Source organism: Jaculus jaculus, chromosome 5, assembly GCF_020740685.1.
Source record: "Jaculus jaculus isolate mJacJac1 chromosome 5, mJacJac1.mat.Y.cur, whole genome shotgun sequence".
Taxonomy (NCBI): domain Eukaryota; kingdom Metazoa; phylum Chordata; class Mammalia; order Rodentia; family Dipodidae; genus Jaculus; species Jaculus jaculus.
This window is the reverse complement of record NC_059106.1, coordinates 107861639-107869684: the sequence shown is the minus strand read 5'-3', so window position 1 is coordinate 107869684 and position 8046 is coordinate 107861639. Positions and strand designations below refer to the sequence as shown.

Below are 8046 nucleotides of genomic sequence, written 5' to 3'. Positions count from 1 at the left end.
TTGGAGGTCAGCATTTGCGCAGGTCCTTAGGTGGGGGTAGCAGAGTATGGTATCAGCCTCCTGTGACCTTGGTGGTCTGAGGCAGGCTGCTACAGCTTATGGTGCGAGCTACTAAGGCTTACAGTGTGGGCTATTAAGGCTTATAGTGTAAGGCTTATAGTGCAGGCTATTTACAGAAACCAAATAAGTGGTTCACTTCATTACTTATTTCCCATCCTTGAGGGCTATCTCATGCCCTTTTTACCTAGTTTTATATTAGGAGCGGGCTCTGATATAATGGGAAGAGGGATTCTTTACTTACTTCCAACACAGAGTAAAGCCTGGAGTTTGAGGTATGCAGGGGGCCCGCTTAAGCTCCCCTTGGAGCGTGATAGTATTTCTGAGCTTCTGAATTCTTGGGCCTTTCAATAGCAATAATACATGGATCAAAACAAGGCAATGCAACATTTAAATGACACTCAAACTTAATTGGGATGCTCCACAGTCCCACAATGAGTTCATTAAGGATTATTCGTGGAGACTTGAATTTTCCTATTAAACTACAAAACTACTAGCTTGACTTTTTTTTTTTTTTTTGGCAATTTCATCAGTAGATGGCGCCAAATTCTTCGCATGTGTCATGTCTGAGACCTGAGTTGTCCTGGAGTTGTGATAAAAAACAAGTGCAATCATTACAGCTTGTGATTTATTTTTTGGCAACATGGTGAGAGTTATAGAACTTCTCAGAGGCGTCATGGAAAGAGGAAGCTCCTGATGTCTCCATGCTCGGTAGCCCATGGGTGCCCAGAGAGCAGCATTGGTAGACAATGTTGGCTTTAACAGGCTGCTCGAATACTTGAAACCTCAGTACTCTCCCCGCCCCTTCCTACTTCTGTAGGACGGCTATCCCAGGTATGATGACAATGTGAAACAAATAATTATGTCATATCTAAAGGAAGCTGAGAGTGGTGTGGTCCATTTCACTTCTGGAATATGGATGAGTAGTCAGACCCGTGAGTACCTGACCCTCACAGCTCACTGGGTTACCTTTGTGTTCTCTGTCCGACCACATTGTGAGGACCACCACTGTTCAGCACTTTTAGACATATCTCAGATGGACCATGACTGTAGCGACATCAGCATTCGGAAGCAGCTGGAGTGCTGGTGGGAAGCTGGGGTGCCCGCCATTGGCCTTCAGGTTGGCGTCACAGTCACTGACAATCCAAGCATAGGGGAGACACTGAGTGAGGGGAGCACTCAAGTGGGCAGTGCTTCAGCCACACAGTGGACCTCATCAGAGGATGGTGCAGAACTTACTGGGCATTGCTCGGAAGCTGTGCGAGCGTGTCCATCGACCTCCCAGAGCCAGAGAGAAGCTTTCTGAGCTGCCGCAGCACCAACTAATCCAGGATGTGTCGTCCAAGTGGGTCATGTCATTCCATATGCTTGAATGGCTCATCAAGCAAAAGAGGGCAGTTAATGAGGTGTCCATTGAGTGTAACTTCAGAGAACTTATCAGCTGTGACCAATGGGAGGTCATGCAGTCTGTATGTCATGTGCTGAGACCCTTTAATGCTACAATTCCGGAGATCAGCGCCCACATGTCCACTCTGAGCCAGGTTATCCCCATGATTCCTATCCTCAGCAGGAAAGTCGAGATGCTCTTTGGGGAGACAATGGGCATTGACTCCATGCTGAAGTCACTGAAGGAAGCCATGGCCAGGTGCTGTCGGCCACCCTCCATCTTCCCCACACTGCTGGGCCCTTGCTACAAAGGCACCCTTTTCACAGAGGAGGTGCTAGAGCAGTTAATTAGGCAGCTAAAAATACTGAATTCTACCTCAGAGGACAGGGCCACATCCCAACAGCTGTGACTCAGGGTCTCCATCAAAAGACTCTGGTGCAGAGGAGAGCCTGTAGTCACCTGTGGCACTGGTGAAGAAAAGAAGTCAGAGAGAGAAGCTGCCTGAAGACATGGTGCTTGTGTATTTGGAGGAAGAGCTGCTGGAGCACAGCTGTGACCCAATTACCTACTGGAACCTGAAGCGGTCCTCCTGGCCTGGGCTTTCTACCTTGGCAGTCAGGTTTTTGGGCTGCCCCCTAAGTACTGTCCCCGCAGAAACGCTCTTTAGCATACCCATGGAAGCTGGCAGCTTCTAACACAGGCTTGCCACAGGGCATTTTGAAAAGCTGATTTTCTTGAAAGTTAACCTAAAACAGTAGAATCACTGGGCCAAAGGTAAATGCATATTTACTTTTTGTATATTACCGAATTTTATAAAGTGACATTTTCAGATGTTTTTGCATGTACATTTGTTGCTCCCCTCCCGCCAGCAGGAAGAACGACAACAACAGGATTCTTCTCAAGCACACTTTATTGGGAGCTCCAAACTGAAAGAGAGAAGGACCCCGACCCTACGGAGCGCCAAGCTTATATACTTATGGTCATGTGATTGTATAGCGTCGTCTGATTGGCTTAAGTCTCATCAGATGATTTTTGCATCACCCAATCGGGATGGGTGAGCAACCATATTAGAATAACATCATGTGCTCATGCGCAGACAATTAGGATACAAAAGCAGTAAACAAGCTGACATGGCAAAGCCTGACGAAGCCAGCATGGCTTCCCACAGTTCCCCCTTTAAAAAATTGTTTTGAACCTCAGGATACCCGATCAAGGACCAACCCTCATGATGGCCAGTCCGATCGAGGGTAGAGCCTAAGACCAAAAACTTGCTTAAGCACCTTCCCGAGTGCAATGAGAAAAATCCCTTCGGGGTGCAAAGGCTGCTCATGCAGGGATGTAAGCCTTCCAAGGTACAATGACAACAAGGTCACTTGGTGTGCAAAGGCCTTACATAAGACAGGGTGAAACTAACCATTACGCAGGCTAGCCAGCCATACTTGTGGAGATGCTCCTTGATCCAAAGCCATAAGTGCCTGAACAATCTTTATGTTATCCTGCTGACGTTGTCGTCTGATTCGACAGATAAGCCAGAGACAGAACACCATACCACACAAAAGGGCTGCTCCGAACATAGCCACCCCCACCCATTCCTTAAAGAAAGAAAATGCAGAAGATAGCCAAGAAGTAAAATCTCCCAAAGAGATTGGCTCCAGATGAGTTCCATTCAGCTGTACAATCTGGAACAATAACTTCCGAGATAGCTGCTCTCCTTCAAGTGTCCAGTTTCCTGCCAAAAATTCAGCTAGCTTGCGACTCTGATTAAAAGAAGCAGTAAAATTAAATTGCAAAGGAGTAATACACAAATGTTGATACTGGGAAACATATCCAAGTTGTATTATTTTATATAATTCCTCTACTTGATTCTGCACCAGATCTACTCTTTGATTAACTAGATGAATACCAGCAAGAAGGTGCTTATTAATTGCTTCTTGTGTTTCTAATGCTGCAGAAGTCTTTTCTACTATGTTATTAACAACTTCCACAGTTTGAGCTTGAGATGCAAGAGCAGCAGTAGTTACTGCTGCAGCTGAAATGACTATGGCTGAAATGATTGCTGCAGTAATACCAAAATCTCTTTTATGACGAATAAGTCCTACTAAAGGAAAGGTAGTTGGATCCGCCTCTACTGGAATGGGGACAAAAGTAAATTAGTTGTTCCACAAGTGGCATGGCTTGGTCAGCATCACCAAAAATACGACCAGCTGCTTCCATCATGCGAGCTACAAAGTCTGAAAATGGTTCAGTAGCTCCCTGAATAATTTTAGTAAGGTTGCCTGATACTTCCCCTCTATTTGGCAATGCCCTCCAGGCTCTGAGAGCAATAGCATTTATTTGCTGATAAACTTGAAGAGGATAGGCAATCTGATTATTAGCCCATTGTCCTTGTCCCATAAGCATATCAAAATTCCATACTGGCTGATTATTTGCTGCATTTATTCTGGCTTGACTTTGAGCAGCATCAGTATATAGAGATTTCCAATCTAAATATTGTCCTAGGCTTAAACAAGCCTTTGATACTCCAAACCAATCTGCTGGAGTCATACAATTGCTAGAAAGACATTCTAACAAAGCCATAGTAAAAGAAGCATTTATCCCATAAGTTCTAGTAGCTTCTGCAAGATCCTTGAGTTCCTTATATCCTATAGCTTCATGATATCTAGTATTGGTATTAGGGTCCTCAAAAACTGGATAAGCACTAGCCAACTTTCTCCAAGTCTCTGGTTTTATCAAACTACATCCGGATGAAGGACACGCCCCGAACGGAAGTCGGCCATCTTGTTGTTTACATTTTTTACTTGTAGAGGCATAAGCTGGAGGAGGAGTAAAGACGCCATCTTGTCTGGGTCTAGAACATTCCCGAACATACTTGGTCTCTACTTCCTCAAAATCCTGTTCTTCCTCTGGAGTTAATTCTTCTCCCTCAGATTCACTAGAACTTTCTATATATAAATTTGCAAGTTCCGTTAAATCTGGATATAGCTTCGGACCTGAATGTGGCCCTTCCTTTTGTGATTTACTTTTATTCTGTGCACATTTATTCTGTTCTATCTGAAACCTAGGTTCACTTTTCATTTTAACCTTTTTTTGTTGTCCCCTTTTACTTTCTTCAGACTCTGACATACTATCTTGATGATGTGCTAATATGCGTTGGCCTTCCCTGATCACTTCTTCACAACGTTTGTCCTCCAAACATGATCGCACCAAGCGCCATAAGGGCTGTGTACCTGCGCGCAACTTTTGCGTTTCTGACTCACGGTCGATGTCTCTGCCTAACTTATCCCAGCAGGTCAAATTTAAACCCCCAGTCAGCTCAAACCAAGGCGCTATCATATCCACTTCTTCCAAAAACCCTTTAAGAGTTTTATCTGAAATCTTAAGTTTACGTTGTTTTAATACTTCCTGAAGTGGCTCCAAAAAGGTAGAGTGGTGTTGTCCCATTTTGCAACCTTATATACGTTACTTATAGATCAGTTACAGGCAAAAACTTATCATATAGCACCAGGGGACTTACCGGTACCACCGCTCCGTGTGTTGAGTTCTGAATCCTCCCTCGGAAGTATCCTCAGGGGTCCTCTCAATTGGCCGTTTGTTGACAAGTTCCCGGGTTTCGGCACCACTTGTTGCGCCCCTCCCGCCAGCAGGAAGAACGACAACAACAGGATTCTTCTCAAGCACACTTTATTGGGAGCTCCAAACTGAAAGAGAGAAGGACCCCGACCCTACGGAGCGCCAAGCTTATATACTTATGGTCATGTGATTGTATAGCGTCGTCTGATTGGCTTAAGTCTCATCAGATGATTTTGCATCACCCAATCGGGATGGGTGAGCAACCATATTAGAATAACATCATGTGCTCATGCGCAGACAATTAGGATACAAAAGCAGTAAACAAGCTGACATGGCAAAGCCTGACGAAGCCAGCATGGCTTCCCACATACATTCTCCTTTGTTGTTATTGTTTGTTTGTTTTGTAGTGCTGAGAATTGAACCCAAGGTCTACTGCATGTTAGACAAGTGTTTCCCATTGAGCAACATTGCGAGCTCTGCACCAATATTCTTTAAATAATATTGTAATTAAATAATACTCTTTTTTGCTCTATTATTTATTTACTTATTTGAGAGAGGCAGAAAGAGAGAGAGAGAGAGAGAGAGAGAGAGAGAGAGAGAGAGACAATGGGCACACCAGGGCCTCTAGCTTCTGCAAACAAATTCCAGATGCATGTGCCACCTTGTACATCTGGCTTACGTGGGTCCTGGGGAATTGGACCTGGGTTCTTTGAGTTTGAAGGCAAGTGCCTTAACCACTAAGCCATCTATCTCTCCAGCCCTAAATTATTTTGTAATAGAAGATTAAATTAAGTAATTATCCCTATACCTGTAATGGGGCTTGGGGGATTCAGGAAAAGTCCTTAAACTCCAAACCTTAAATTTTTCTTCTTAGAGAGAGCAAGAGTGAGAGAACAGCAGAGAGAGAATTGGTGCTCCAAGGTATCAGCCACCGCAATCAAACTCTAGATGTTTCTGCCACCTAGTGCACATGTGTAACACTATGCTTGCATCACCTTTATGTGTCTGGCTGACATGGGATCTGGAGAGAGATTGAACATGGGTCCTTGGGCTTTGTAGGCAAGCACCTTAACCACTAAGCAATCTCCCTAGCCCTCATATTTATTTTTAACAAAGAGGTGAATTAACAATATTCCACCAAAAAGTGCATTAGAAATGACCTCCAGTGAGACTGATATAGAGGAAATACCTGAGAAAGATTTCAAAAGAATGATTATAAATATGCATGAGGAAATCAAAGAAATGAAAGAGGAAATAAGAGAAATCAGAGAAGACCTAGGAAAACAATTTAATGAAATAAGCAGGTCAATATAAAACATAAATAAGGAAGTAGAAATAATAGAGAAAAAAAGCAGTCAGAAACACTAGCAATGAAAAACAGTCAGTAAAATAAAAAATGCTATAGAAAATATCACCAGTGAAATGGGTGAAGGAGAGAACAGAATATCTTAACTAGAAGATGAGGTGGCAGAGTTAATACAGTCCAACGAAGAGAAAGACAAATTAATAGGAAAGTATGGATAGGAATTTCAAGATATTCAGGACACTATAAAAAGATCAAGAACAAGAATTCAGGGTATAGTACATGTTGGATTCTAGGTTCGCCTGGGCCAGAGTGAGACCCTACCTCAAAACTCACAAAAAAAAGAAGAAGAGGGCTGGAGAGATGGCTTAGCGGTTAAGCGCTTGCCTGTGAAGCCTAAGGACCCTGGTTCGAGGCTTGGTTCCCCAGATCCCACGTTAGCCAGATGCACAAGGGGGCGCACGCGTCTGGAGTTCGTTTGCAGAGGCTGGAAGCCCTGGCGCGCCCATTCTCTCTCTCTCCCTCTATCTGTCTTTCTCTCTGTGTCTGTCGCTCTCAAATAAATAAATAAAAATTTAAAAAAAAAAAGAAGAAGGAACATATCTCAACATAATAAAGGCTATTTATGACAAACCTACAGCCAACATAATACTAAATGGGGAAAAACTTGAAGCTTTTCAACTAAAATCAGGAACAAGACAAGGGTGTCCACTGTCCCCACTTTAATTAATACAGTACTGGAAGTCTTAGCCTTGGCAATAAGGCAAGAGATACTCATAAAATGGATACAAATTGGAAAGGAAGAGATCAAGTTATCATTATTTGCAGATGACATGATTCTATACATAAAGGACCCTAAAGACTCTACTAGCAAACTGTTAGAGCTGATCAAAACCTACAGCCATGTAGCATGATACAAAATAAACACACAGAAATCAGTAGCCTTCCTATATGCTAACAACAAAAACACAGAGGATGAAATCAGAGAATCACTCCCATTCACAATTGCATTAAAAAAAAGTACCTTGGAATAAACCTAAACAAGGAAGTAAAGCATCTCTAAAATGAAAACTTTAAAACACTCAAAGTGAGAAGTCACAAAGACACTAGGAAATGGAAAGATAGCCCTTGTTCTTGGATTGGAAGAATCAATATTGTGAAAATGGCAATGTTACCAAAAGCAATCTACACACTTAATGCAATCCCCATTAAAATTCCAATGGCATTCTTCACAGAAATAGAAAAAACAATCCAAAAATTAGTTTGGAAGCACAAAAAACCTTGAATATCTACAACAATTTTGAGAAACAAAAATAAGGGTGGTGGTATCACCATACCTGATTTTAACCTATATTACAGAGCCATAGTAACAAAAACAGCATGGTATTGGCACAAAACAGACATATAGATCAATGGAACAGAATAGAGGTCCAGATGTAAGCCTGGTTAGCTATAGCCACCTGATATTTGATAAAAATGCCAAAAATACTCATTGGAGAAAAGACAGCCTCTTCAGCAAATGGTGCTGGGAAAACTGGATATGTATCTGTAGAAGGATGAAAATAGATCATTATCTCTCTCCATGTACAATAATTAAGTCCAAATGGATTAAAGATCTTAATATCAGACCTGAAACTCTGAAACTGATAGAGGAAAAAGTAGGGGAAACCCTTCAACCTATTGGCATAGGCAATGACTTTCTGAATATAAACCCAGTGGCTCAGGAAAT

General features: G+C 42.5%; 1 pseudogene; it reads left to right on the top strand.

Annotated features, from left to right (window-relative positions):
• The first annotated feature begins 775 nt into the window (after positions 1-775).
• On the top strand, positions 776-2202 carry LOC101596341 (annotated as a pseudogene).
• Positions 2203-8046: the final 5844 nt, after the last annotated feature.